The sequence below is a fragment of the Pholcus phalangioides genome, unplaced genomic scaffold (genome assembly GCF_987345545.1).
Source record: "Pholcus phalangioides strain wild (caught in Gottingen) unplaced genomic scaffold, Ppha-v1.0 ptg000015l_1, whole genome shotgun sequence".
NCBI classification, from domain to species: domain Eukaryota; kingdom Metazoa; phylum Arthropoda; class Arachnida; order Araneae; family Pholcidae; genus Pholcus; species Pholcus phalangioides.
Window position 1 is genome coordinate 60,911,274 of NW_028301608.1, and position 8,471 is coordinate 60,919,744.

The window sequence follows — 8,471 nt, forward strand, 5'->3', positions numbered from 1 at the left end:
CATCTTTTTTCATCCTCTTCGTTGGGCAATTTGCCAACTGTGGCCTTTGTATTTGTATTAGATCGGGACTCAAGTTAAAGAGAGGGCCCCCCCCCCCCACTGACTCGGAGATTTCATCAATTCTGAAAAAATTTCTTTCATTAATTTTTTTCTTAATTCTGTAATTACCATACATAATTGTGTATAAGGCAACTCCACCTTCCGAAATAGGAACAAATTATTGAAAAAAATTCGACTTATACAAGGGTATAAGTCAAATTTACGTAAATTTTCTGAATTAATATCATTAACGTTAAAAATCTGAATATGTTATATAGTTATTTTATTAATTATGAATTTTAATTAATTTTGATTTATATTAATCATATTTATATTTTCATTTTTGTTAGTCCTACAAATTGTTTCTTTCTTTAATTCTGAATTTTCATCTATTTTTATTTAATGAGTGCATATTTGTATACAGATATTTTCCAGCATTTCTGCACAAATACAGTACATATATGCCTATTTGGATACTGACTTTGCCCAACAAATACCTAAAATCGGTGCTAAAGAATGGAGGGAAGCAAAAAATGTTTGGACATCGGACCACCGAACACATCATATGCCCCTGAGAAGTGGTAGCCAAACTTCGGTACAAACTTTCTTTTTGCCACTGAGTATCACGTTATGTTAGTAAGATTGCCGCGAGATGGTTTTACACATTAATTTTGAAAATGCCGGAAAATGATTCCAAGACTGACAAAGTTTTCTGTACCGTTGTACTACTGCTACTTAACCGTACAAGCACCTCGTATACATTCTTCTACGTTCTACGGAATTTCTAACGAATTGGTACATGTTGGAATGTGGGTGTACGTGTTTTCAATCTATCGTGAAGGTTGTTTCTGTGCGATGCTTGTTATGTGTAGTGATACCATCTGCCATCAATTCTTCTAACTATGAGATTTTCTGCAATTTTCTGAATATGGCAACTTCCGTTCTGCCTTCTCCTTTCAGCTCTCAGGCCGCTTCTAAATTTTTCCGTGTTTCATTTTTCAGCTTCTTCGATCATAAGACGACTTGAGAAGAACTCGACAAATCTCTTTAATAATCCTACCACAGGTTCACCTACGGTAACCTTATTACGACTTTTACTTCCTCTAAAGTCTAAGGGGCCGTTCAAGTATTACGGCATCCTCGATGGGGGGGGGGAAGGAAAGGGGGTTTCCGATTTGCTGACTTTTGATGACAAGGGGAGAGCGGAGGGGGGTTTGGATAATGCTTATCATCAACCACCCTTTATGAAAATATCAGTTAGGATTCAGAGGGGCAGAGCTGATGACGAAATTTTGCTGACAAGGAAGGGGGGGGGGGGTCAAAAATGGCTAAAAATTTTGCTTACGTAATATTTGAACGGCCCCTAAACGAACAAGTTCGGTCATCTTTCTGGCACGTCCGCCGGACGGATGCCTAGAGAGAACGCTAGTCTGAAGACCTCACTGATTCGTTCAATCGGTATTAGCGACGGGCAGTATGTACAAAGGGCACCTCTAACTATGAGTGAACTGTAATGATTGAATAATTAGTTACACCGTTGTAGGCCTGTTGCTCTCAGTGGCGAGACTTTTTAACGGGGAGATCGGCTTGCATTTGCGCCACGAAGTTGGGAACCACAGAAGACCAACTCAACCAACCACCACTTTGGCGACGGTGGGGTTCGAACCCGAGTCCTCGTAATGCGAGTCCGTTACTATGACCACTCGATCACCACAGCGGTTGTACCGTTCTACAGTAAAACCTTGGTATAACGTCGATCGCTTTTAACATCGCCAGTTTTTAAAAGTCAGTCGCTGGTAGCACACAATTGGCTATTAGACTTGTTATTAAGTCAGCGCACTTATGGAGTCATTTTTATTTGGTCCCTAGGGGGTGACGTTATATCGAGGTTTAGTTGTGGTGCTCTAAGAGTAAGAATTTTGATTTTTGGTTATATAAATGGTGTCAGAGAGTCTTCTGACTTCAATAATGTGCATATCGATAAGTTTGTACCTCAAAAAGGGATTCAGTGAGACTATTTTAATTCTCAAATAAGAACTACAAGTACTTCTTTAAAATCTGTGGCATCTAACAATCCTGAGTGAGGCTAATGATTTGAGGCGTTTCTACTTATATTGTGTGTGTTATTATACAGTATTTACTTTATAATGGAATTATAAGTATTACTTTATACTGAATGGAATATATTGCAAATTTCTTTTCCCAGAGGGGAAGAAAAAAACTCACTCAGATCACAGATCTGTTACCGCCATCTGTTAGCATAACATTTCATTTCTAGTTTCTTCTCAATATGGAGTTTACACATAATGCCGTTAGATGGCGCACTATATTTTTATGATCTGAATGCTATTTTTGTTCGTCATCGAATGAAACAAAGCTTTTTACAATATTTTGTTGTAAAATAATAATTGCAAAATATATATTTTTTATTTATATTTTGAAATATTGATATTGATGGGAGAAAAACTATATAGTAATTTAAAAATACAGTAAAGCAGTAGTCATAAATTTTTCGGTGTTAAAGCGGACATAACTGGAATGAATCATATAATATGTGACTCCCTATTTTGCAATTTTGTTTTTCGAAATTTAGTATAATGGGGACCGTATAAAAATTAGAACTTGTTTGATACCAAAATTACTGCGTATTGTTGTTCCCTAACCCATTTTTGACCACTCTTCTTTTTTTTTATACAGTAGAATGTCTCAATAATGGACACCCATGGGACCAAAAATTTTGTCCGCTAAAGAGATGTCCACTAATGGGGAGGTACGATAGACGGTGGAGCCTCGTTTATACGACTTTTACATTTACGCGACGTTTGGCTTCGGTCGCAATTTGTTGCTATGCATTTTAATGCTGAAATATTGTCTGAGGCTTTCATGGCCGGCGTTAAATGACTTGCAAACGGCTTCCGGGTTATTAGGCCATGGTCTAGGAGATTTTCTTCCTGACGTTTCGCCCACATCTGTGGCAGGCATCATCTGAGGTTAATTCGACGTAAGTCTCCGCGGCAAGCGAGAAAGGCCTTTCTCGTACGAAGCCTTTCTCGCTTGCCGCGGAGACTTACATCGAATTAACCTCAGATGATGCCTGCCACAGATGTGGGCGAAACGTCAGGAAGAAAATCTCCTAGACCATGGCCTAATAACCCGGAAGCCGTTTGCAAGTCAATTAATGCTGAAATGATTTTGTTACCGTGAAAGTGATACACCGGTTGTATGCATAATCACCAATCGTTTCGACCTAGAAAGCTTGATTAAATTTCACTACATTTATCTACTTTCACCGACGATTATGCAAAATTGCAAAATAAAGTTGGCAAAAATTTATAATTTTTCTTTTCTTTATTAAACCAATTAATTATTTTTTCCCGTACATGATACGTGTTGTTTCCCGTCATGTACGTTCATGATACTACACATATTTTGCAATAAAAATTAAATTAAAATAAGTGAAGAATGCAAAAACACTTCTTAACAACACTTTCTCAGCCACCTCGTTAGGCATTTTGCCTGTTGTGTATTTGTATTATCAGTCTTGTAATGTTGGCTTTCTTCACATGTTATTAACAAACAAAACCAGCATTGCCATTCAAATACCATCGACATACATAATACCATTTTCGACCATAGTTGTATTTGGTTAAGTAATTAATTAACGATTTATCATATTAACTAATACAAGTTTCGGATTAAACATAATCTCAAAAATTAATAAATTAGAGTTGGGGAAAAAACTATATAAGCGCAAAACACTCGCGAATCGCGGACGCGCTCGAAGATACCAGGTATGTTTTTGATGTCTGCCGCAGCGGCGACAATCCGCGCTATGAGATCTTCCGGTGTGTGCACAAGCGTCAGATATGGTGAGCGAACCCACGAACGCATTCAGCGATCAACTGACATCCATTTTTCGTCTCCTCTGGACTTAGAGACTTCATGCGCTTTTCGCGATTATCACCCTCTCAACGTGGTTTCAAACTATGTCTACCTCTCAACACTATGCTCCATTGCAATTTTTGTTCCTCTTGATGCCTACTAACAATCCTCTGGTTCATTAACTGAATACCCTGTATAATTGTCGGTTATTCGAAAAATATAGCCCCTCCCCCCCAATGTGTAAACTGAAATTGTGTTCGCACAGTGCCGTCTATCGATAAAATTTTCAACAATCGGGTATTTGCAGAGGATTTATTTGGGAGGTCCGAGAGCTTGCATAAAAAAACACAATTATGTTTTAATTGTTTTACATTACTATCATTAATTTTACATTAGCTTGAGCTGAATATTATTTAGGTGCCTGTGATTTTCATATCATTGACGATGGGGTCCCTGACCTTCATCTTATTGGCACAAAGGGAACAAAAAATGTTAAGAACCGCTGCTATATGCGGATACCGGACCTTAAGCACAACATTCATTAAGACGGTTTATCCTCCACTCACTTATCATGTCATGTTAGATGCAATGATGTTCTTTAATCGGATTTGTTTCCTCCGTACCCGATCAAAAAATTGTGGAGTAGTAACTTGGATTTTTCCGAAGCGTTTGACAGGGTGCCCCATAGTAAACTTCTTCTTAAACTCCAAAACCTTGGCTTATGTGTTCAATTACTGAAATGGGTGAAGGTCTTCGTTGTTGATCGCAGTCACTTTGTCTGTTTCGGAGGCCTCCATACCTCCGGGTCAAGTCTGGCACGCATCAGAGATCGGTCCTCTTCCCTCTATTATTTCTAATTTATATTAATTACCTACCATTATCGATCAATTGCTTCATCAGACTTTTCTCCGATGATTGCGTTATTTGTCAAAGAATTTACAGCAGATCCAACCAAGATTCTCTCCAGAACAACCTTAACACTATACCCGAATGGTGCTCGTCTTGGCAACTACCCCTAAACATCTCCAAAACAGTCTTCATGAAACTTACCGGTAAAAGATCTCCCCACGAATTTCCTTACCCAATTAATAATTCTTTAATCACAGAGGTTTCCCATTACAAATACCTGGGTGTGATAATTTCTGCCGACCTTCGTTGGAACCCACGCACAGATTATATATTTCAAAAATGCTTCAAAACTTTTTCTCTGTCGTAACCTCTAATATTCCACCCACCACCTCCGACATCTATGCTTCCAAACTTATATCCTTCCTGTTCTCTCCTATGCCTGCAAAATTTAGGATTCCTATACACAAAGCAATATAGATAAGCTGGAATCTATCCAAAATAAAACTACCCGCTTTATTTTTAACTGCTGGTCTTCCATCACACAGCTCAAATGCCAACTTATCGTTGGTATTATCGATATATATAGATATATATCTCGCCTATCATTACTTTCCAAAATTATCTACGGCTATTTTGACATTGACACTATAACCCATATTCTAATCAATTCTTCACATTTTTCCAATAGACTCAATCACTCCCAAAAATTGAAACCTTTTTTTGCATCTACGTTTAGTTTTTCGCCCGTTCAATTATTGATTGGAACAACTTTCCATCAAATTCTGTAGACTGCACTTCAATTTCTGATTTTGTATGTAGCATCAATCGCCTATCTCATCACCACACCCTGTTGTATAGGCTTCGGCCAAACAGTATTGTATCTTATATATAAATGTGAAAGTATGTATGTATGTATGTATGCTCTTTATACAAATCTACAGTTTTAGACCGATCGTCGCCAGATTTTGCACATATACCAAACAGGTCCGGGATTGAACCGTAGGCTACTTTAAAAGTTCGTCAGAGCTGGGCAAATGCCCGAAATGGGCGAAAAACTGCCGGGCAACAATGGTTTTGGGGCCTCAACAATTACTTTCGGAACGTTTACTTTGGTTACCGTAGTTCCCAATAATGCATTTCAGACGTGTATATATGCCTTTACAATGGTTTGTCACATCTTTAACGCTGCCATCATTACAGTTTATTCCTTTATAATGGTTTGGCTCTTTTCCAATACTCCCAGTAATTGAAGAAAACCCTTGAAGCGCCAGATATTTTTGCTTGCATGTATACAGGATGTCCTGTAAGTGCTAATGTGGCCTTTATCTCATCAACCACCCATCGTTGAGGTATAGTTTCAATTTAAAAAGTGCTTAAAAGGAGTTTGAATAATATTCGCTGCAGAAGCTGGACATATGGCGTCACTAACAACAGAGAACAACAACTACGACGATAAAACCGGGAATAAAAATGTTCTACGCCAGCTGATGAACTCAATGCTTGCCTCAAATCATCAGCACTCTACTTCACCAAACATCAACTCTGGCCATATCGCTACATTGCAATTTACTGCCATTAGTGAGATGGGTTGGAAGTGAAGGTTCTGTCTATCGGTGGTCGCCTCGAGTTTGTTAGGACATCAACACTCTGGCATGAAGCTAAAAAATTATCATTATCCACCAACATGCGAGTTCAACTGCAAAATGACTCAGCACTGCTATCATTTTCACATCAGTTGATCAAACTTGGCAATGGAAGAATTCCCGTAGACTCAAGCACTGGACTGATAACGTTCCCAAATGGATTTTGCCAGTTATTATATATATAAACTCAGTTCAAGAACTTGCAGACAAAGTCTTCCCAAACATTCAACAAAATCACCGAAACCATGAGTGGCTTTGTGAGAGTGCGATTCTGGCACCGAAAAATGAGTGTGAACAAGATCAACGGAAAAATCCTAAAAATTATGCCGGGAGACTCCACATCTTACAAATCGGTTGACACTGTCACAGACACAGCGCAGACAGTTCTGTATCCTGCAGAATTTCTGAACTCTTTGGATATTCCGGGTGTGCCACCACACAATTTGACCCTCAAAGTCGGAGCACCTGTAATGCTTTTAAGAAATTTGGAGACACCGATACTCTGCTATGGCAACAGACTCTGCGTGAAGAAATTGCACAATTGCATCATTGAAGCAACGATTCTAACTGGATGTTACAAAGAAAAAGGTCTTCATTCCACGTATCCCAATCATCACCGAAGAAATGCCATTCACTTTCAAGCGATTACAGTTCCCGATTCGTTTAGCTTTTGCCATGACAATCAACAAAGTGCAAGGCCAGTTGTTAGCAGTGGCAGGTATCAACTTACTTGAGCCCTGTTTTTCACACCTTTTCGTCACCTGTTCACGTGTTGGTAATAGCAAAAGATTGTACATCTACACACCAGATGGAAAAAGAGAAAATATTGTGTATCCACAAGCGATTGCCTGAAGATTTTAATTAAAATATTTAAATATAAAAGTAATTTTCTCTTACTTGATGCAGAAATTATTTTGATTAAGAAGTAATTAATAAGCTATACATATATAAATTTTTTACGGGGCGGGCAACGTCGCCGGGTATCAGCTAGTAAATAAATAAATTTCAGATGGAATCGCAGGGCGAAGCCTCATGTGCTGCCCGTAACGACGACCCTGACGGGTGACTAACAGAGCTTTAGCCTAGGTGACTGTTGGATAAACTAGAATTATTTTTTTTTAAAATAAAGCCACACACCATTGTTTACTGCTCCCAATGTGCATGACACAACTTCACGCGCGCTTTTTTAAAGAAACTGACCCTCATTTTTATTCGGGGTTATCTTACGGTTCTTAATTACGCGAGACAACTTGATCCACATTACAGCTCTTTTTGATGGGCCATCATTGCCATGCCCCCCATAAGCTGCAGCAGAGTCCCTAGGCTGGGGCTTTTAGTGGGCCCCCTCTATAGTGAATTTATAGCGTGAAGAAACAAAAAAATGACGAGAATCGTCCCAGATTGGAGCATTGTTAACCTCGCCCTCGTGGGAGCCACGATGTGTGTGTGTGTGTGTGTATTACGGTTCCAGGCCCTGGCTGTTCCCTCAAGTTTTCTCAACATCTTCGTAGTCAAAGGTGTGGCTCAAAAGCGTTAAGTCATGTGAGTTTTTACCATTGTAAATTTATAAAAAATGTGGTGTCTAACTGAAACATAAGTTGCCACCCGGGTACACCGCGGCTCTTGCACCTCCCTTGAGCCTCCCCTGCATGGCAATGTCTTCCGGGCTTGCTTACATAGTAGAAACTGAAAATTTACTAAAGTTTTAAAGAAAAGCACGGTTTTTTTTTGACTACGCGTTGTATTAATTTGTGTTGTGATTCGCTTTATATAAAAGAGGGCCTTTGTTTATTGACGCCAAAGTGAAGCATGATCCACACAACCACGTTTTCTATGCGTGTTGTGTAAATACGCCAACAAAAAAATGAGAATATAAATATTCAGCATCCTCTTTTATGTTATTCACTGTACTTTGTGTCTGTAGATCTCGGACTGAGAATGAGCATTCAGTAAAATGATGAAAGTATGGTGTATGAATGCCACACTTCAATGCCAATAAAACGATTCATACATAATTCATACATCATACATGATTAAATTTATTGTTATCGAATTTCA